The sequence below is a fragment of the Nerophis lumbriciformis genome, linkage group LG16, assembly GCF_033978685.3.
Source record: "Nerophis lumbriciformis linkage group LG16, RoL_Nlum_v2.1, whole genome shotgun sequence".
NCBI classification, from domain to species: domain Eukaryota; kingdom Metazoa; phylum Chordata; class Actinopteri; order Syngnathiformes; family Syngnathidae; genus Nerophis; species Nerophis lumbriciformis.
Window position 1 is genome coordinate 44,671,487 of NC_084563.2, and position 22,970 is coordinate 44,694,456.

General features: G+C 41.7%; 1 protein-coding gene across 3 annotated transcripts in view; it reads right to left on the bottom strand.

Moving 5' to 3' along the window:
• Positions 1-22,970, bottom strand: part of LOC133617281 (regulating synaptic membrane exocytosis protein 1-like) — a 261,134-nt gene that overhangs the window by 219,939 nt on the left and 18,225 nt on the right. The gene's annotated exons all lie outside the window — the stretch shown is intronic.

A 22,970-nucleotide genomic window follows, 5' to 3' on the forward strand; every position in this document is an offset into this window, starting at 1 on the left:
GATGAATAATGTAAACTCACTACACCGGTATGTTTTAGCACTTTCATGGCGAGATATAACGTATAACTTTACGCTACTTTATATTAGAAATGGTAACAACAGAGGGTGAATGTCCCTTAACAAGAAGAAAAGTGAAAAATAAGAAGCTTATCTACTGCGGCATCGGCACAGACTACAGTGGCGGACTTATGCAGATCTCAAATACAGATCAGCAGGTACCAGAATGTAAGAAAAGTTGGTTTTGCATAATATTGTGAAACAAAACGGCAGACAATGTTTCTTAATGTGTGCCATTTTGCGGTCCTTATACACACACCACAGTAATACTTTGTATCTCTGACTACGTAATGGGCTGACGAGCCATCAAGCGCTGCGGCTTCAAAGTCGTACTAAAACATTTCGACAGATTTTTGAGTGCCGCGTGTAATGTTCTTTATTTTCAATGAAAAAAATGCAAGTTTTGGTGTTGTTTACAGGCGTCATATTGCAGTCTACACGTATCTCTTATGTGTGACTACCATCTACTGGTCACACTTATCATTACACCATGTACCAAATAAAATTGCTTTGAGGTCGGTAAGCACAACCTGAATTATTCCGTACATTAGGCGCACCGGGTTATCAGGCGCACTGTGATTTTTGAGAAAATTAAAGGATTTTAAGTGCGCCTTATAGTCCGAAACATACGGTATACAAAAAAGGTGCATTTCAGAAAAGACCACAGTATCAAACAGCAGGTGGTTTACAACAAGAAGGAAGATGAGGCAAATGAAAAATGAAAAGATGAATGAAGAAAAAAGGAAACAAGCTTTAGCCAGAAACCAGGCACAGAGAGAACCTAATACATCCAATGGCTCTATAAATCATACTTGCCAACCCTTCCGAATTTTCCGGGAGACTCCCGAAATTCAGCGCCTCTCCCGAAAACCTCCCGGGACAAATATTCTCCCGAATATCTCCCGATTTTCAGCCGGAGCTGGAGGCTACGCCCCCTCCAGCTCCATGCACTTGAGTGAGCACAGCCTTTTTTCACAACGGGAGGACAACAAGGTAACAAGAAATAAATCATCCAGACGAGAGATAAATTGTATTATGTTTATCTTACCTAAAAATAAATATATTTATTAATTTAAAAAAATATATATATATATATATACATGTTTACTATATTTTGCTAAAAACATCAAAATTAATTGTATTTTTATTTTTATTTTTTCTGACTCCTTATTACATCCAGGCATTAGAATTATACATTAAAATAAACATATTTGAAATAATGAATTTTTTAAATTATCATAATGATTCATTTAAAATGACCATATTTAATTATTAAAATAATTGCTTGTTTATCAACAACTTTAGCATTTTATTCATTACATTTTGAAACTCTCAGAAGCCAAGTTATGTTATATTCCTTAAGATTTATTTATGCAAGTTTGAAGTATCAATTATCTAAACACAGTTTTGGTTGCATATTTTCAGGATGTAGCTATATATATATATATATATATATATATATATATATATATATATATATGAAATGCTTGACTTGGTGAATTCTAGCTGTCAATATACTCCTCCCCTCTTAACCACGCCCCCAACCACGCCCTGCCCCACCCCCGACCACGCCCCCACCTCCCGAAATCAGAGGTCTCAAGGTTGGCAAGTATGCTATAATTACCACTTGAAAAGAGGAGAGGATGATGGAAAGATAGATGGCGGGATGGAAAGAAAGAGGAATGATAGGAAAAACAAACACCAGTAAACATTTCTGCATTGAGAGTGAAAGTAAAGACAGAAGTGAAGAGCAACAGATGGCTGACTTAACAAGCACCAACATCGTCTTTGTGTTTTGTTTGCCTGCCATGATGCTATGATGACTTTTATATATCGACTCCTCTCTCCTGTCTAAAAGATTTAAAAATGTTAACCTCCAAATGCAAGAGAAAACAACGTGACCAGATGGCCTGTATGTGTCTAGCTGGCAGGCAGGAGTTTCTCAAACATTCTGTTCTGTCCTCCCTGTCTAGATGGAGCTCCAGTCCATAATGTCATACTTCAATACCAGTATAATGAAAAAACATGATTAGTCTGTCTTAAAGCGATTATCATATATCCCTGATTTATAACACCAAAAGACTCACAAATTGTGTAAGTAAATAGATATGATCAAAACAATATAAACCTCGCAGAGATTCCCAATAGGGAGACCACAGTTCAACAAACCTAATACTCACGGCATACTTTGTGAGAGACAATGACGATTTGGGACAAATCAGGATTCAGAACCTTACATTTCTTAACCTGACTCTGGTTAACCTGGTTTACCATGAATTGATTAACGTGGACCCCGACTTAAAGGCCTACTGAAATGAAATGGTTTTATTTAAACGGGGATAGCAGATCCATTCTATGTGTCATACTTGATCATTTCGCGATATTGCCATATTTTTGCTGAAAGGATTTAGTAGAGAACATCGACGATAAAGTTTGCAACTTTTGGTCGCTGATAAAAAAAAAAGCCTTGCCTGTACCGGAAGTAGCGTGACGTCACAAGTTGAAAGTCTCCTCACATTTCCCCATTGTTTACACCAGCAGCGAGAGCGATTCGGACCGAGAAAGCGACGATTACCCCATTAATTTGATCGAGGATGAAAGATTCGTGGATGAAAAACGTGAGTGAAGGACTAGAGTGCAGTGCAGGACGTATCTTTTTTCGCTCTGACCGTAACTTAGGTACAAGGGCTCATTGGATTCCACACTCTCTCCTTTTTCTATTGTGGATCACGGATTTGTATTTTAAACCACCTCGGATACTATATCCTCTTGAAAATGAGAGTCGAAAACGCGAAATGGACATTCACAGTGACTTTTATCTCCACGACAATACATCGGCGAAGCACTTTAGCTACGGAGCTAACGTGATAGCATCGGGCTTAACTGCAGATAGAAACAAAAGAAATAAGCCCCTGACTGGAAGGATAGACAGAATATCAACAATACTACCAAACTCTGGACCTGTAACCACACGGTTAATGCTGTACCGCCTGACGAAGCCTAGCAATGCTGTTGCTAACGACGCCATTGAAGCTAACTTAGCTACGGGACCTCGATAGAGCTATGCTAAAAACATTAGCTCTCCACCTACGCCAGCTCTCATCTGCTCATCAACACCCGTGCTCACCTGCGTTCCAGCGATCGACGGAGCGACGAAGGACTTCACCCGATCATCGATGCGGTCGGCGGTTAGCGTCGGATAGCGCGTCTGCTATCCAAGTCAAAGTCCTCCTGCTTGTGTTGCTGTAGCCAGACGCTAATACACCGATCGCACCTACAGGTATCTTCTTTGCAGTCTCCATTGTTCATTAAACAAATTGCAAAAGATTCACCAACACAGATGTCCAGAATACTGTGGAATTTAGCGATGAAAAAAGACGATTTAAGCTGGCGACCGACCTATTCCAAAATGTCTGATTCAACTATTGACGTCACGTGCATACGTCATCATACATAGACGTTTTCAACCGGAAGTTTCCCGGGAAATTTAAAATTGCACTTTATAAGTTAACCCGGCCGTATTGGCATGTGTTGCAATGTTAAGATTTCATCATTGATATATAAACTATCAGACTGTGTGGTCGGTAGTAGTGGGTTTCAGTAGGCCTTTAAACAAGTTGAAAAACTTATCCGGGTGTTACCATTTAGTGGTCAATTGTACGGAATATGTACTGTACTGTGCAATCTACTAATAAAAGTTTCAATCAATCAATCAACATTCTCGCCAGTTCCTTGTAGTTCGCTGAGCACCACACAAGGATCTGGGACTTCTCAATAACTACTCACATAGAAATCAACCCGTGACGTTGATGAGAGCGACGCAGGGAAATCCAAAACAGAGCACCCGACACATTGGATAACGACAGAGCGAAGAGTTAGAGAACTTTTACTGAAACAACGCAGCAATGTCAGTAGACGATCAATGTCGTTTGTGCAAAGAAAATATGCGAATAAAAGGCTTCATTGGGAAGAGCAAAAAAATATTTCACAAAGTCGCCAACGGAAAAAAAGCATAGACGAACGTCTAACAGAACTTGGTTTGAAATTGTCGAATGTTCGGGAGAGACCGTGTTGAATATGCTTACGGTGCTTTCGCTTGATAAGGAAACTCGAAGACACTTTGTCCACTTTTAAAAGATGGCAAAAAACTGAAGAGGAACCGAGTTCTGAACAATCATCTCCTTTGGCGACAGCGACATCAGAGAGTGCAAAGGGACAGGGTGCCGAATCCATCGAAACTGTGTCCCCAAACCCCGACACATACTGCTCCCCCACAACGTTCCCTCTAAGGTGCGCGCCTGTGCAATTGCGCACTGGTCAAGCGTCCTCTGCGGAAGGCAAATCTATGCCACGCACAAAATCCAATTAAAAAATAAGCGCATAACAATTTTCGACACGACAGAGAAAACAGTTTTTGTCATCATTGTTTAAATATTGTAACGTCTGTCGAGACGTTTTGAGGACATTAATTCCATCGATCACTTTACTGAGCAAAACTCTTTGTCGGCCATAAACACATCACCAAAACATTAGTAAAAAAAATGATATCTGGCAAAAGTGGTCATTTTCTGCAGTACAAACCAGACCAAAAGCAACGTTGTTATATCAGCAGCCGCTCGCTCTTTCCCACTTGCGCCAACACATGCACATATGGCACTTAGCCAGTGATGCGTTTACAGCCACACAAAAAGTCGGACAACTCCAACACCACACATAAAGTGTCATTCCAGGTCGTTACACTATGATTTACCAATCAAATGTGTGCTTATTCTCGTGTCATTTATTAGGAATCTTAATTTATAAATATTAATCATGAAATGCTGTTAGTATATTAAATAAATACTCATAAAAATATAATTTTTACAAACGGGAAGTTGCAGGAATGTACACATGATCCCCTGCTTACATCTCATTGTGCAACATGTGAATGTTTTAATGGGAACTAAATGCAATGTCTGAAAGGGGTACGAATTATTTCCAAAGCAGGACCTCCACCCAGACAAACAATACAAGTACACAGTTCATGAAAAACAATATTTTTTGTTATTGTCATTGTAAGTGGGCCTAAACACTTATATTAGAAAATAATCTCATGGAAATGACTGCTGTCATTTGATTATAATAATAAGAGAATGTTGTCTGTCTATCTGTGTTGGCCCTGTGATGAGGTGGGGACTTGTCCAGGGTGTACCCTGCCTTCCGCCCGAATGCAGCTGAGATAGGCTCCAGCGACCCCGAAAGGGACAAGCGGTAGAAAATGGATGGATGGATGGAGATTGAACTTGTTATTTAGTCAGGTTTGGGGCAGGTGTGCTGCTGGTGTAGCCACAGTGTGCACGTCTGATGTTGCTCACATCTGCTCCACGGAATGCTCAGGGAGTTTTTGCGTTTGCTCACACACATGAACAATTAGAGGGAACATTGCTCCCCCAGCTCCTAAACTACTGAGGCCAACAAGTGAAACCAGGGCACGACAAAGTGTTACTGGGGTAAGTCAAAATCGTGAAACGTACATACTCAGAACTCAGAACCTTCTCAGTGGCCTAGTGATTAGAGTGTCCGCCCTGAGATCGGTAGGTTGTGAGTTCAAACCCCGGCCGAGTCATACCAAAGACTATAAAAATGGACCCATTACCTCCCTGCTTGGCACTCAGCATCAAGGGTTGGAATTGGGGATTAAATCACCAAAATGATTCCCGGGCGCGGCACTGCTGCTGCCCACTGCTCCCCTCACCTCCCAGGGGGTGATCAAGGGGATGGGTCAAATGCAGAGGACAAATTTCACCACACCTAGTGTGTGTGACAATCATTGGTACTTTAACTTTAACATGCAGTAGCTAATGATGTAAACCAGTGCAATGCAAGCACAATATGAACAGATCTCAGTTCTCTCGTTTATAATGGAGAGTTTGTCGACTTGTTAACGTTAGTCCCATGTACAAACCCCGTTTCCATAAGTTGGGAAATTGTTTTAGATGTAAATATAAACGGAATACAATGATTTGCAAAACCTTTTCAACCCATATTCAATTGAATGCACTACAAAGACAAGATATTTGATGTTCAAACTCATAAACTTTGTTTTTTTTTTGCAAATAATATTTAACTTAGAATTTCATGGCCGCAACACGTGCCAAAGTAGTTGGGAAAGGGCATGTTCACCACATGGCCTTTCCTTTTAACAACACTCAGTTAACGTTTGGGAACTGAGGAGACACATTTTTTAAGCTTCTCAGGTGGAATTCTTTCCCATTCTTGCTTGATGTGCAGCTTAAGTTGTTCAACAGTCCGGGGGTCTCCGTTGTGCTATTTTAGGCTTCATAATGCGCCACACATTTTCAATGGGAGACAGGTCTGGACTACAGGCAGGCCAGTCTAGTACCCACACTCTTTTACTATGAAGCCACGTTGATGTAACACGTGGCTTGGCATTGTCTTGCTGAAATAAGCAGGGGCGTCCATGGTAACGTTGCTTGAATGGCAACATATGTTGCTCCAAAACCTGTATGTACCTTTCAGCATTAATGGCGCCTTCACAGATGTGTAAGTTACCCATGTCTTGGGCACTAATACACCCCCATACCATCACACATGCTGCCTTTTACACTTTGCGCCTATAACAATCCGGATGGTTCTTTTCCTCTTTGGTCCAGAGGACACGACGTCCACAGCTTCCAAAAACAATTTGAAATGTGGACTCGTCAGACCACAGAACACTTTTCCACTTTGTATCAGTCCATCTTAGATGAGCTCAGCCCCAGCGAAGCCGACGGCGTTTCTGGGTGTTGTTGATAAACGGTTTTCGCCTTGCATAGGAGAATTTTAACTTGCACTTACAGATGTAGCAACCAACTGTAGCTACTGACAGTGGGTTTCTGAAGTGTTCCTGAGCCCATGTGGTGATATCCTTTACACACTGATGTCGCTTGTTGATGCAGTACAGCCTGAGGGATCGAAGGTCACGGGCTTAGCTGCTTACGTGCAGTGATTTCTCCAGATTCTCTGAACCCTATGATGATATTACGGACCGTAGATGGTGAAATCCCTAAATTCCTTGCAATAGCTGGTTGAGAAAGGTTTTTCTTAAACTGTTCAACAATTTGCTCACGCATTTGTTGACAAAGTGGTGACCCTCGCCCCATCCTTATTTGTGAATGACTGAGCATTTCATGGAATCTACTTTTATACCCAATCATGGCACCCACCTGTTCCCAATTAGCCTGCACACCTGTGGGATGTTCCAAATAAGTGTTTGATGAGCATTCCTCAACTTTATCAGTATTTATTGCCACCTTTCCCAACTTCTTTGTCACGTGTTGCTGGCATCAAATTCTAAAGTTAGTGATTATTTGCAAAAAAAAAAAATGTTTATCAGTTTGGACATCAAATATGTTGTTTTTGTAGCATATTCAACTGAATATGTGTTGAAAATGATTTGCAAATCATTGTATTCCGTTTATATTTACATCTAACACAATTTCCCAACTCATATGGAAACGGGGTTTGTACCATTTACCAGTACAAACACAATAATACATGTATTATTTGCCTGCATTATATAATTCTACATTTGCCTTCTCATCCTCAACTGCATGATGTTCTGTCAAACACTAGGCTCTAAAATAGAATCTCTTTAATGTACAGAATGATTTAAATGCAGCTTCGCACACAAGGGTTGGGCACCTATATGAATCACATGTAGAGCATAAATCCTCTGACCTCACCCAGGCAGCTGGGTGACGTATAAGCCACGAGTCGAGTGAAGGGGAGTGGTTGTGTGGTAATCACAAGTAATGTTTAATCCCCTCACTCTATCTCAGCAGCTTCAGACATCTGTGTTGAACTCGCCCCTATACGCAGTCTCCTATACTGTAGTTCATATTCGGCAGCGCTTACAGAACCTCCGCACATGCTCTGTAGAACACTTCCTTAAAGGGGAACATTATCACCAGACCTATGTAAGCGTCAATATATACCTTGATGTTGCAGAAAAAAAGACCATATATTTTTTTAACCGATTTCCGAACTCTAAATGGGTGAATTTTGGCGAATTAAACGCCTTTCTATTATTCGCTCTCGGAGCGATGACGTCACAACGGGAAGCAGTCCGCCATTTTCTCAAACACCGAGTCAAATCAGCTCTGTTATTTTCCGTTTTTTCGACTGTTTTCCGTACCTTGGAGACATCATGCCTCGTCGGTGTGTTGTCGGAGGGTGTAACAACACCAACAGGGACGGATTCAAGTTGCACCAGTGGCCCAAAGATGCGAAAGTGGCAAGAAATTGGACGTTTGTTCCGCACACTTTACCGACGAAAGCTATGCTACGACAGAGATGGCAAGAATGTGTGGATATCCTGCGACACTCAAAGCAGATGCATTTCCAACGATAAAGTCAAAGAAATCTGCCGCCAGACCCCCATTGAATCTGCCGGAGTGTGTGAGCAATTCAGGGACAAAGGACCTCGGGAGCACGGCAAGCAATGGCGGCAGTTTGTTCCCGCAGACGAGCGAGCTAAACCCCCTATCGACCCTAGCTTCCCTGGCCTGCTGACATCAACTCCAAAACTGGACAGATCAGCTTTCAGGAAAAGAGCGCGGATGAGGGTATGTCTACAGAATATATTAATTGATGAAAATTGGGCTGTCTGCACTCTCAAAGTGCATGTTGTTGCCAAATGTATTTCATATGCTGTAAACCTAGTTCATAGTTGTTAGTTTCCTTTAATGCCAAACAAACACATACCAATCGTTGGTTAGAAGGCGATCGCCAAATTCGTCCTCGCTTTCTCCCGTGTCGCTGGCTGTCGTGTCGTTTTCGTCGGTTTCGCTTGCGTACGGTTCAAACCGATATGGCTCAAGAGCTTCAGTTTCTTCTTCAATTTCGTTTTCGCTACCTGCCTCCACACTACAACCATCCGTTTCAATACGTGCGTAATCTGTTGAATCGCTTAAGCCGCTGAAATCCGAGTCTGAATCCGAGCTAATGTCGCTATAGCTTGCTGTTCTTTCCGCCATGTTTGTTTGTGTTGGCTTCACTATGTGACGTCACAGGAAAATGGACGGGTGTTTATAACGATGGTTAAAATCAGGCACTTTGAAGCTTTTTTTAGGGATATTGCGTGATGGGTAAAATTTTAAAAAAAACTTCGAAAAATATAATAAGCCACTGGGAACTGATTTTTAATGGTTTTAACCATTCTGAAATTGTGATAATGTTCCCCTTTAAATCCCTGATTACCAGGATGCATGCAGGAGGTAAATGATTGCCCTTATAGATTATACTGTATGCAAACATCATATAAATGCTTGCAACAAAAACTGTTCAGAAGGCTATAGTTCCAGTTTGGACAAAAGACAGACACTGTACAATTGCCAGCGAGTACAGTGCTCCCCATTCCTAACAATACATTTGGATTGTCACAATTAGATGTAGCGCTACCTGTTACGCCCTTGCTCGTATGTAAACACATTATAATGTGACTGTCTGAACACAGCTTGTCGTTACAGTACAGTAGATGACATCATAACTTTGCTTCTGAACACACCTAATACGCTCCTGGTCTGCCAGAGATTGAAGACATGAGATCAATATTGCCAACTTAGCAACATTGTCTCTTATCTACCAAGTATTCAAACCCTTTTTTTTTAAAGGGACAAATTAGGGTTGCAAAATTCCAGGGTTATGGATTATGGATTGATGGCTCAAAATACAGTGAGGGTTGGACTCCGCCAAGGCTGCCCTTTGTCACCGATTCTGTTCATAACTTTTATGGACAGAATTTCTAGGCGCAGTCAAGGCGGTGAGGGGATCCGGTTTGGTGGCTGCAGGATTAGGTCTCTGCTTTTTGCAGATGATGTGGTCCTGATGGCTTCATCTGGATCGGTTCGCAGCCGAGTGTGAAGCGACTGGGATGGGAATCAGCACCTACAAGTCCGAGTCCATGGTTCTCGCCCGGAAAAGGGTGGAGTGCCATCTCCGGGTTGGGGAGGAGACCCTGCCCCAAGTGGAGGAGTTCAAGTACCTCGGAGTCTTATTCACGAGTGAGGGAAGAGTGGATCGTGAGATCGACAGGCGGATCGGTGCGGCGTCTTCAGTAATGCGGACGCTGTATCGATCCGTTGTGGTGAAGGAGCTGAGCCGGAAGGCAAAGCTCTCAATTTACCGATCGATCTACGTTCCCATCCTCACCTATGGTCATGATCTTTGGGTTATGACTGAAAGGACAAGATCACGGGTACAAGCGGCCGAAATGAGTTCTCCCTTAGAGATAGGGTGAGAAGCTCTGCCATCCGGGGGGAGCTCAAAGTAAAGCCGCTGCTCCTCCACATCGAGAGGAGCCAGATGAGGTGGGCATCTGGTCAGGATGCCACCTGAACGCCTCCCTAGGGAGGTGTTTAGGGCACGTCAGACCGGTAGGAGGCCACGGGGAAGACCCAGGACACGTTGGGTAGACTATGTCTCACGGCTGGCCTGGGAACGCCTCGGGATCCCCCGGGAAGAGCTGGACGAAATTGCTGGGGAGAGGAAAGTCTGGGCTTCCCTGCCTAGGCTGCTGCCCCCGCGACCCGACCTCGGATAAGCGGAAGAAGATGGATGGATGGGTGGATGGATGGATGGATAAATTATGTTCAATAGAGCTTGTTATGAAGACGGACCGCACTGGTACTGTGTAGTCAGTGCAAAACGATCCCTAGTAGTGAGGTAAATCGTGAAAAAAAAACAGAGCTGAGTAAAATCGTGACAAAAAGTGATTCTAAAGAGAATAATCCCTTAATTCTATAATATCAAGAACAAATAATCACAACAAAGGGAGTGCTGACAGGAAATCCCTACAGACTTGTAGGGCCGTCACTTCATGGGGACTATAATCTTGCTTTGTGTTTGTATTTATGTGTATTTTATAAGCATTAAGGGGAAAGAAGGACGACTCACCCACACGCTCCCTCTTTCAATTCTCTCCCTTTCTCTAGTATCTAATCCACCCTACTCCACACAAATGTACACACAACACACAACTGAGCATCAAAGCAGATGTGTGCCATTTATTAATTGCTTTAAGGCCACAAATGAACGCACAAATGCAAAAGCCGGAAATTCACTTCTCAACACACCTTCTGAAGGGTTCTGTGGTGCCAATTTTGCTACGTTGACGCCAGTGACGTGCGGTGAGGTTGATGGCTGGTGAGGCACTGACTTCATCACAGTCAGATTTACAAACATATGAACCCTAAAGAGTATCTTATTCACCATTTGATTGGCAGCAGTTAACGGGTTATGTTTAAAAGCTCATACCAGCATTATTCCCTGCTTGGCACTCAGCATCAAGGGTTGGAATTGGGGGTTAAATCACCAAAAATTATTCCCGGGCGCGGCGCCGCTGCTGCCCACTGCTCCCCTCACCTCCCAGGGGGTGATCAAGGGATGGGTCAAATGCAGAGGACAAATTTCATTACACCTAGTGTGTGTGTGACAATCATTGGTACTTTAACTTAACTTTAACTTTACACATACAAACTGTAGCACACAAAAAAGCACATTTAATAAAAAAAAACTTATTATGGTCTTACCTTTACTTATAAATAAAGTCCATTCGCCGCTGTTGTGCTGGATTAATGAACTTCACGTGCAAGATTGAATCTATTTAAAAAAGTGTAACCGAGGGTTTATAAATGTCGCCTATACTCTATGAAACTACAAAATAACAAACACGGAGGCTCCAGTTTACACGAGGACCACTTTATTTACCTTTTTTCAAAAACCTCCGCTCCACTACAACATGTCATCACTTACGCTCTTGGCGCCTTCAAAATAAGAGCTCAAGGCATATACTGTATAACAGCGCATAACAGGAACTTAACATCACAAATAGGAAAGCCCATAAAAATAGGTTACAAAAGTTATTTAATAAGAAGCCAAAAAGTGCAAAAACAATAATGTTCATGTTGGAGGAGTTGTGAATTAGGTACACCTGCAGTCTGCAGGTGTACCTAATGTTGTGGCCCTGCAGTCATTCACAACTCCTCCAACACGAACATTATTGTTTTTGCACTTTTTGGCTTCTTATGAAATAACTTTTTTAAATAGATTCAATCTTGCACGTGGAAAGTTTAAGTGTGGGCTTTAGTTGGTAGAACAATTCTACGGCGGGGGTGCAGGAGGCGGGGCTACTGGAGCCTCAGCCAGTGCGTCTTTTGCAGCTGTTTTATGATCGCTCAGCACAATAAATACGTTACACACATACAGTTGTTGACAAAATACACTGTACATTATATACCTCAGCGAACTAAACTATGGAAATGTATAATATAATTCATATAGCAATACAGTCTCACTGCACAGCAGGCCAGCAGTTAGCCGAGTCCGTCCATATTGAGGCACTGAGTGACGTGCCTCAACTGGCTGCTGTTCACCGCACCGTCTCTTCTCAGTATTTGAACGGCAAATGTGAAAATTCAGCGATTTTGAATAAAAATAATCTAAAACTGGCGAAGTTAAATGGAAAATAACTTTATAGTATAATCACTGCATACATATAACAATTTAATTAATTGTTTTTCTTTTTACATTTTTTTTCTTTCCATGATGGCAGGTGAGGCGGGGCCTCACCTGCCTCTAGTGACTGCACGTCACTGGTTGACACTATATTTAGGGAGGAGAGGTATGCATTAAAAGTGAAAAACACGACTGTCTTTGCACCGTGCATTTGTTTGGTAACGAAAAGCGAAGTATTCATCCTGCAAGTGGAGATCCTCCTCCACAGGGAGCGTACAACCACGTGCAAAATGTGCAGAATGTTTTGTTTGGCGCTTGTTTCAATAATACAGGAACATCAGCTTTCACACATGAACTCTTTTATTTTTCAACTTGTACTCGGTCCTATCTCTGCTAGTATCTTCTAAGGACAACAATCCTTTAAGTCTAGAATATAACAATCAAATAAACACAACAAAATGAGTGCCGACAGGAAAGCCCGACTGACTTGTAGGGCCGTCAATTCATGGGGACTATAATCCTGCTTTGTCTTTGTATTTACCGTATTTACTGGACTACAGTGCGCAGCGATATATAAGCCGCACACACTAAATTCTAGGGAATTTTTTTCCATATATTAGTCGCACCGCACTATAAGCCGCATATATATACTAGAGATGTCCGATAATATCGGGCTGCCGATATGATCGGCCGATATATGCTTTAAAATGTAATATCGGAAATGATCGGTATCGGTTTCAAAAAGTAAAATTTATGACTTCTTAAAAAGCGGACGTAGGGAGAAGTACAGAGCGCCAATAAACCTTAAAGGCACTGCCTTTACGTGCCGGTCCAAACAGATAATACCTACGGCTTTTCACACACACAAGTGAATGCAAAGCATACTTGGTCAACAGCCATACAGGTCACACTGAGGGTGGCCGTATAAACAACTTTAACACTGTTACAAATATGCGCCACACTGTGAACCCACACCAAACAAGAATGACAAACCCATTTTGGGAGAACATCCGCACCGTAACACAACATAAACACAACAGAACAAATACCCAGAACCCCTTGCAGCACTACCTCTTCCGGGACGCTACAATATACACCCCCTGCTACCCCCTACCCCCTTCCACCTCAACCTCCTCATGCTCTCTCAGGGAGAGCATGTCCCAAATTCCAAGCTGCTGTTTTGAGGCATGTTAAAAAAAAAATAATGCACTTTGTGACTTCAATAATAAATATGGCAGTGCCATGTTGGCATTTTTTTCCATAACTTGAGTTGATTTATTTTGGAAAACCTTGTTACATTGTTTAATGCATCCAGCGGGGCATCACAACAAAATTAGGCATACTAATGTGTTAATTCCACGACTGTATATGTCGGTATCGGTTGATATCGGAATCGGTAATTAAGAGTTGGACAATATCGGAATATCGGATATCGGCAAAAAAGACATTGTCGGACATCTCAAATATATACGTTGCAAAATTAGTTATATACACATAAAGATTCTGTACGTGTTTATGTACATACCTTAATTATTTCCAAACGGTGCCGGTAACGCAGCAGTAAAACGGCTGATCAAACAAAACAGAAGTCATCGTCATGGACCCACTCGCTGCGGAAGCTAGCTGTCTAATCAGCTAAACAGACTCAATAACTCAACGGTGACATTTTGACGGCACACTGACAAAGCTTAACCTATTGTTACTACAACAATCTACAAGGTTAATACAGTTTGCTTCTCTTTGTTTCCCTCCATTTATCTGCTATCTTTAGTAATTCAAGTTATCATTAGATGTATGCATTGTTGCATTTGAAACAATTGTATTGTTGATAATATAAGTAATTGTTGTTATTATTCATTATCAATAGTGCTATTTCTATTGGTATTTTTGTGGCTCCATTTGTAGTTGTTAGAATAATTGTATCTAATTTATCACAAAAACTTTGTGTTGAAATGCGTTCCCGGCGAGAAGACCAAAAGCTGTCTTTGAACCTACCAAGAAGAAGGCTTGTAAAACTCCACTGTGTAGGGGGGGAAGCAAAATGAAGGTGTTCTGTTTCTTTCATGTATTGTAATCAACAGAAAGATATTGTCTGACCCAAGAACTACAAAAGCGAAGAGGAAGCAGGACCAGACTCCCCTCCAGGCACCGCTTCTTTGAACTGTTTTACGACCTTTTCTGTGAACTGTTTACGACCTTTTCTTTTGAACTGTTCTGTAACCAAAGGCAACGCTGTTTACGACCCACGTCCCTTTGGAAGCAGCTGTTGCTATGTGGTCAGGGAAAGTCCAAATAAAGGAGGAGGTGTACAATCTTTCGCCAGACACTGTGCAAGGGTACAGTGTCCAAGCGTCTCTCCTCAAATTGAGCCAAATTGAATTCTGTCTCTGTTTAATTCTTTGCTTCTTGTCTTGTTTAATAGATGTCATCAGTGTTTGAACCTGACAGTAGTGCAATAATGTTTATTGTCATTTATGTGTTATTAATATTTACTTCACTAACTGCTTCTTTGTTATCATTTTTTGTATCATGTCAAATTTGCTGATGCTGTTCTGTTGTTGTTATTGTATTGTTGTTGTCTCTCTGTCTTATCCTCATCTTGTCCCCGCAATTTGCCCCTCTGTCTTCCTTTTTTGTTAACATTAATATAAATCCATTTAATAAAGTCAAACACAAATAAAGTTAAAAGTTAAAGTACCAATGATTGTCACACACACACTAGGTGTGGCGAAATTATTCTCTGCATTTGACCCATCACCCTTGATCACCCCCTGGGAGGTGAGGGGAGCAGTGGGCAGCAGCGGTGGCCGCGCCCGGGAATCATTTTTGGTGATTTAACCCCCAATTCCAACCCTTAATGCTGAGTGCCAAGCAGGGAGGTAATGGGTCCCATTTTTATAGTCTTTGGTATGACTCGGCCGGGGTTTGAACTCACAACCTACCGATCTCAGGGCGGACACTCTAACCACTAGGCCACGAGTAAGGCAACAAGATAAGTATCCCACACTTCTCTTTTGCAAAGTAAATCTGTACAACAAATATGGGCATCTACATCAACAATATGATTTGCCTGAGTAACTGGACAAGACACAAAAAATACATTAATTTAAAAAAAGGAACCGTTTTAATTATATTGTGAAACTTAAAGTGATAATTGAGGAATCCATGCGAGTAGTAACGCTATGGACGGCTAGAAGAAGGAACGACACTTCTACTTCCGGTTTAAAGCACTAAATCACAGGTGCTCAAACTCAAGGCCCGGGGGCCAGATGTGGCCACTTCATTTTTCTTGGCCCTCGAAAGCCTGGAAATAATATGTATCAATAAAGTACTGTAACTTTTCTTACTAAATGTATTCTTTCTTTCTATTTTGGGAGAAAAAATATACATGTACTCAATGTAATCGCAAATTATGTTAACTTAAATATTGTCTAATTATGCAAAAATATATTATCAAACATTCAAACCATTTAAAAAAAAAATAGAAATAAATACTAATAATAATGATTTCAAAGCAAGTTATCCATCAAATTGTGCAATGTAAAAGTAGCAATAGATTTCATAGTAAAATTGTGACATTTGTTATTTTTACAGCATTTTTCTCTAAATTAAAAAAAAAAAGTACTTTTTTTTTACTGTAATAAACTGTGGTGTCATTTAGGCATTTACAGTAATACACAGAAAAATCTACAGTTGTTGATTTGCGGTAAAAAAACAAAACAAAAAAAAACTTGCAGCTCAGGTGCCAAGATTTTACTGTAAAATTGCAGTTTATTTACAGTAAAAAAGAATGTACATTTTACAGTAAAATTCTGGCAACTGAGCTGCCTTTTTTTTGTATACCATAAAAACACCACTACTGTTTTTCTATTTACAGTAATATACACTATATATTGAGGTGAAATTATTGCAATTTACCATATTTTTTTTTACATTTTAGTTTTTTTTAAATAATAAAATGCATTAAAAAAATTGTGTAATAATAGTATTCACTGTTAGAAGCGGCCCTCTGGGGCCAATCATAACCACGATGTGGCCCTCAGTGAAAACGACTTTGACACCCCTGCAGTGAGCGAACTTGTCCAAAAAAAAATGGTGCCATAGCACAAAAAATAACACACCGTTTCAGTGTATTTGCTTGTTCTTTTATAACTATTTGATATTTGACCAATACGAAAGTGCTAAAAACAGCTGACGGGGCGGAGATGCAGTCAATGGAAAAATGGCCTGGAGGAGGGCTTCGACACGTAAATAAGGCCAGAAAACTGAAGAGACAGTAAGAAAGTGGCTTGAAGATGGTCTATAAATCATAATCCATGAAAATTTTTTGACTAAAGCACCACCATTACATGTTATGTAGAGCAGTGTTTTTCAACCTTTTTTGAGCAAAGGCACATTTTTTGCGTTGAAAAAATGTGGAGGCACACCACCAGCAGAAATCATTAAAAAAACAAAACTCGGTTGACAGTAAAAAGTTGTTGTCGCAATTGTTGGATATGACTTTAAACCATAAACAAGCATGCATCAATATAGCTCTTGTCTCAAAGTAGGTGTACTGTCACATCACGCCCTGACTTATTTTGAGTTTGTTTGCTGTTTTCCTGTGTGTAGTGTTTTAGTTCTTGTCTTGCGCTCCTATTTTGGTGGCTTTTTCTCTTTTTTGGGGTATTTTCCTGTAGCAGTTTCATGTCTTCCTTTGAGCGATATTTCCCGCATCTACTTTGTTTTTATCCTTCTTCGTGGGGACATTGTCGATTATCATGTCATGTTCGGATGTACACAGTAAGTCTTTGCTGTCGTCCAGCATTCTGTTTTTCTTTACTTTGTAGCCAGTTCAGTTTTAGTTTCGTTCTGCAGAGCCTTACCTCAGCTTCAATGCATTTTCTTAGGGGCACTTACCTTTTTGTTTATTTTTTGTTTAAGCATTAAATACCCTTTTACCTTCACACTGCCTCCCGCTGTTTCCAACATCTACAAAGCAATTAGCTACCTGCTACCACCTACTGATATGGAAGAGTATTACACGGTTACTCTGCCGAGCTCTAGACCAGTGTTTTTCAACCTTTTTTGAGCCAAGGCACATTTTTTGTGTTGAAAAAATGCAGAGGCACACAACCAGCAGAAATCATTAAAAAACGAAACTCAGTTGACAGTAAAAAGTCGTTGTCGCAATTGTTGGATATGACTTTAAACCATAACCACGCATGCTTCACTATAACTCTTGTCTCAAAGTAGGTGTACTGTCATGACCTGTCACATCACACCGTGACTTATTTTGAGTTTTTTTGTGTGTAGTCTTTTAGTTTTTGTCTTACGCTCCTATTTTGGTGGCTTTTTCTCTTTTTTTGATAATTTCCTGTTGCAGTTTCATGTCTTCCTTTGAGCGATATTTCCCGCATCTACTTTGTTTTAAAAATCAAGAATATTTCAGTTGTTTTTAATCCTTCTTTGTGGGGACATTGTTGATTGTCATGTCATGTTCGGATGTACCCCACCCCACGCCTTCACCACCGCTTGATTCCCCTCGGGGTGATGGACGGCTGGCAGCGCTTCATAGCAGCAGTCGACCTCCAGGGTCCCAACTCCCCGCCCCTCTGTTGCGAGTTGTCGTGATTATATGTATCATGTTTATGTGCATGGCATGGAGGTTTTTTCCCACTCCAGACTAGGCGCCCTTGGGAGCCCAGTCTAGATTGTATATTTTTACTCATCTTCTTCCCCAGTATTTGACCTTTTTCTCACCTTTTACGGGGCGGCGCCTTTGGCGACCCATCAGCGTTCCTGTTCTGTAACCCTGTACACTGTTTCTTTGTCTAATCTTGAACGGGTTTGTGCTGAAAACATAGTTTCGTTGTACTTGTGCAATTACAATAATAATATCCTATCCGACATTGTGGACGCCATCTTTGCTCCACAGTAACTCTTTGCTGTCGTCCAGCATTCTGTTTTTGTTTACTTTGTAGCCAGTTCAGTTTTAGTTTCGTTCTGCATAGCCTTCCCTTAAGCTTAAATTCCTTTTCTTAGGGGCACTCACCTTTTGTTAATTTTTGGTTTAAGCATTAGATACCTTTTTACCTGCACACTGCCTCCCACTGTTTCTGACATGTACGAAGCAATTAGCTACCGGCTGCCACCTACTTATATGGAAGAGTATTACACGGTTACTCTGCCGAGCTCTAGACAGCACTGACACTCAACAACAACACATATTTTGCAGACTATAATTACTGGTTTGCAAAAAAAATGTTTTAACCCAAATAGGTGAAATTAGATCATCTCCTTCGGCACACCAGACTGTATCTCACGGCACACTAGTGGTTGAAAAACACTGATGTAGACCATAAGGAAGTGTTTTAAATGTGGAAAAAAAAAATCATAATATGACCTCAATTTCCTCCACACCAGTGTTCAAAAATGTCAGTCTTCATGAGTGATTTAAATATGTCCATTTACATTTAAAAAAGCATATTCTTATTATCATGCACATGTTTTCCCAGCCAGAAAAAAAACACCACAGATGACTGGCACACCTACGCTCATCAATATTAGGGGTGCAACAAGTCGTCGACAATAAAATGTGTCGCCCACAAATACATTTGTCGACAAAAGTCATGATGTAATCACTTGTGTTTTTCCAAATATTTGTCAAAACTGCATCAATTTGCAATGCAATGAAGGCATAATAACAAATGTCAATCACACATTAGGGTCGTACGCTATAACGATACTAAATGTCAGAATAATTGTATCTAAGTTATCACAAAATGTTGTGTTGCCAAGAGTTCCCAGGGAGAATACAAAAGCTGTCTTTGATCCTAACAAGAAGAAGGCTTGTAAAACTCCACTGTGTAGGATGGGAAGCAACATGAAGACGTTCTGTTTCTTTTATGTATAGTAATCCACAGAAAGATTTTGTCTTGACCTGAGATCTACAAAGCGGAGAGAAAGCAGGACCTGCCCAAGCTCCAGGCACCTTTTCTTTGAACTGTTTTGTAATCAAAGGCGACAGCTGTTTACGACCCCCCTCCCTTAGAAACAGCTTGTGGGGGGCGTGGCCTGCGGACCTGAAGCGAAGCGGGGTTTGCCAGGACCGGCTTCGAGATTAGCGACAGGTGCTTAAATGGCACACCTGGGCCGGCTTATCTAATCACCTGTCGCGCTGTTAAAAGGCAGCAGCCGGGACGGAGAGGGGTTGGTTGGGTTGGAGCACGAGCGGAAGCGAGAGCAAGAACTGGAAAGAACTTTGGCTGAAAAGCATAACAACAGACATTTAATGAAAAATAAATCCTTGTTCAAAACCATGAACAAAGCTGTCATGTCCGTAATTGGTGGTCTGAAGAACCCGGAGGAGCAAGTCTTCCACACAGCTGTTGCCATGTAATCAGGGAAAGTCCAAATAAAAGAGGAGGCGTACAATCTTTCGTCAGAGCGTGGTGGAGACTGTACAAGAGAACAGCCATGACGTTTCTCCTCAATTGAGCCAAATTTAATTCTGTCTCTGTTTAATTCCTTGCTTCTTGTCTTGTTTAATAGATGTCATCAGTGTTTGAACCTGACACTAACAAAGTACTTTGATACTATCCATCCAACCATCCATCTTCTTCCGCTTATCCGAGGTCGGGTCGCGGGGGCAGCAGCCTAAGCAGGGAAGCCCAGACTTCCCTCTCCCCAGCCATTTCGTCCAGCTCTTCCCGGGGGATCCCGAGGCGTTCGCAGGCCAGCCGGGAGAAATAGTCTTCCCAACGTGTCCTGGGTCTTCCCCGTGGCCTCCTACCGATTGGACGTGCCTTAAACACCTCCCTAGGGAGGCGTTCGATACTAATGAATTAAAAAAGGTACTATCCTTTCTTTTTTTTTTACCGACATGATGCGCGCCGCAGTGACAATGCTGGCATACCAGCCGCCGCGCATGTTAGTCAACACACGCACACACAGCACTTGCAAGCAGAAACAGAGTGGAGAAAAAAAAGAGAGAATGGACGTATTTTGGCTTTTAAAACTAACCGTAAAGTACGTAGAGCTATAACACTGAAGTCCCGCCTGCAAGTGGTGCTTTACAACATACACTATATTGCCAAAAGTATTTGGCCACCTGCTTTTACTCACATAAGAATTTGAAGTGCCATCCCATGGAATTGTCCAAAATGTTTTGGTATCCTGGAGCATTCAAAGTTCCTTTCACTAGAACTAAGGGGCAAAGCCCAACTCCTGGAAAAACAACCCCTCACCATAATTCCTCCACCACCAAATTCCACACAATGTAGTCCGAAATGTAGCGTTCTCCTGGCAACCTCCAAACCCAGACTTGTACATCAGATTGCCAGACGGAAAAGCATGACTCATCAGTCCAGAGAAGGCGTCTTCACTGCTCTGCTTAAAGGCCTACTGAAAGCCACTACTACCGACCTCGCAGTCTGATAGTTTATATATCAATGATGAAATCTTAACATTGCAACACATGCCAATACGGCCGGGTTAGCTTACTAAAGTGCAATTTTAAATTTCGCGCAAAATATCCTGCTGAAAACGTCTCGGTATGATGACGCCGGCGCGTGACGTCACAGATTGTAGAGGACATTTTGGGACAGCATGGTGGCCAGCTATTAAGTCGTCTGTTTTCATCGCAAAATTCCACAGTATTCTGGACATCTGTGTTGGTGAATCTTTTGCAATTTGTTCAATGAACAATGGAGACAGCAAAGAAGAAAGCTGTGGGTGGGAAGCGGTGTAATGCGGGCGGCTGCAGCAACACAAACACAGCCGGTGCTTCATTGTTCACATTCCCGAAAGATGACTGTCAAGCTTTACCATTGGCCTGTGGAGAACTGGGACAACAGAGACTCTTACCAGGAGGACTTTGAGTTGGATGCGCAGACGCGGTACCGTGAGTACGCATGCAGCTGTGGCTTCCAAACATTTGATCGCTTGCCTGTACGTGCGTGCCGCTATGTGCATGTCACGTACGTAACATTGGGGAAATATATGTGCTGTATGAACTTTGGGGAGGTGAACGGTACTTTGAGTGTGTTGTGCACGTGTTTGAGTTGTATTGGCGGGTTATACGGACGGGAGGGAGGAGGTGTTTGTTATGCGGGATTAATTTGTGGCATATTAAATATAAGCCTGGTTGTGTTGTGGCTAATAGAGTATATATATGTCTTGTGTTTATTTACTGTTTTAGTCATTCCCAGCTGAATATCAGGTCCCACCCGCCTCTCACAGCATCTTCCCTATCTGAATCGCTCCCACTGCCCTCTAGTCCTTCACTCTCACTTTCCTCATCCACAAATCTTTCATCCTCGCTCAAATTAATGGAGAAATCGTCGCTTTCTCTGTCCGAATCGCTCTCGCTGCTGGTGGCCATGATTGTAAACAATGTGCAGATGTGAGGAGCTCCACAACCTGTGACGTCACGCTACTCGTCTGCTACTTCCGGTACAGGCAAGGCTTTTTTATCAGCGACCAAAAGTTGTGAACTTTATCGTCGATGTTCTCTACTAAATCCTTTCAGCAAAAATATGGCAATATCGCGAAATGATCAAGTATGACACATAGAATGGACCTGCTATCCCCGTTTAAATAAGAAAATCGCATTTCAGTAGGCCTTTAAAGTTAGTCCCCAACATGGCACCCTGAAGTCATGTAAGGGGCTTTTAGAACCAATCAATTAGGAGATCGTCTGAAACCAAGTTGGCCGTACTATCTCTCTCTACACGGCTCTATCTGTACGCATTGTGAAACGTAGAAATCTGTTTACTTATGTAATTCATACAGCAAACATGCTACAATATACAATACAAACTGTAATTATTGCTATCCAGGCAACAGCAGATTGAAAGGTCAACATGGGGGGGGGGAAAAATCGAGGGCAACAGCAGCAGCCAGTGAACCGAATATTTTAAATATTTCAGGGGCCGCTTCCACGTGTGTGCTATTTTTACAACCTGATCCATAATTCAACGTTCACATTTTTGTTCTAGAAACATTCAAACTCTTAGGTCTGGATTTTCCTTTTCTAGACAGTGACATACTGTGCAGAATTGAGTCAAACAAAAATCTGTCTTTTTACACTGAAAAAATAAGGCTGGTTGCCTGACACAGTACAGTTTTAAACTAACAGTAACAAAAACTGAGTATCCCTACTCGGGTTGTACGGTATACCGGTATTAGTATAGCACCACGATACTAATGGATCATATTCGGTACTGCCATCCACCCCGCGCCCCCGTCGTTGTCACGTCGTGTCATTGCTGGTTTTACGAGCAGAGGAGCATGTTCGGCAGCGCACAATCACAGAGTACTTACAAACAGACACAGTGTGTAGACAGAAAAGGGAGAACGGACGCATTTAGGCTTAAAAACTAACGATAAAGGTGACGTTATAATACTGAAACGCCATCCGAAAGAGGTGCTTTAAG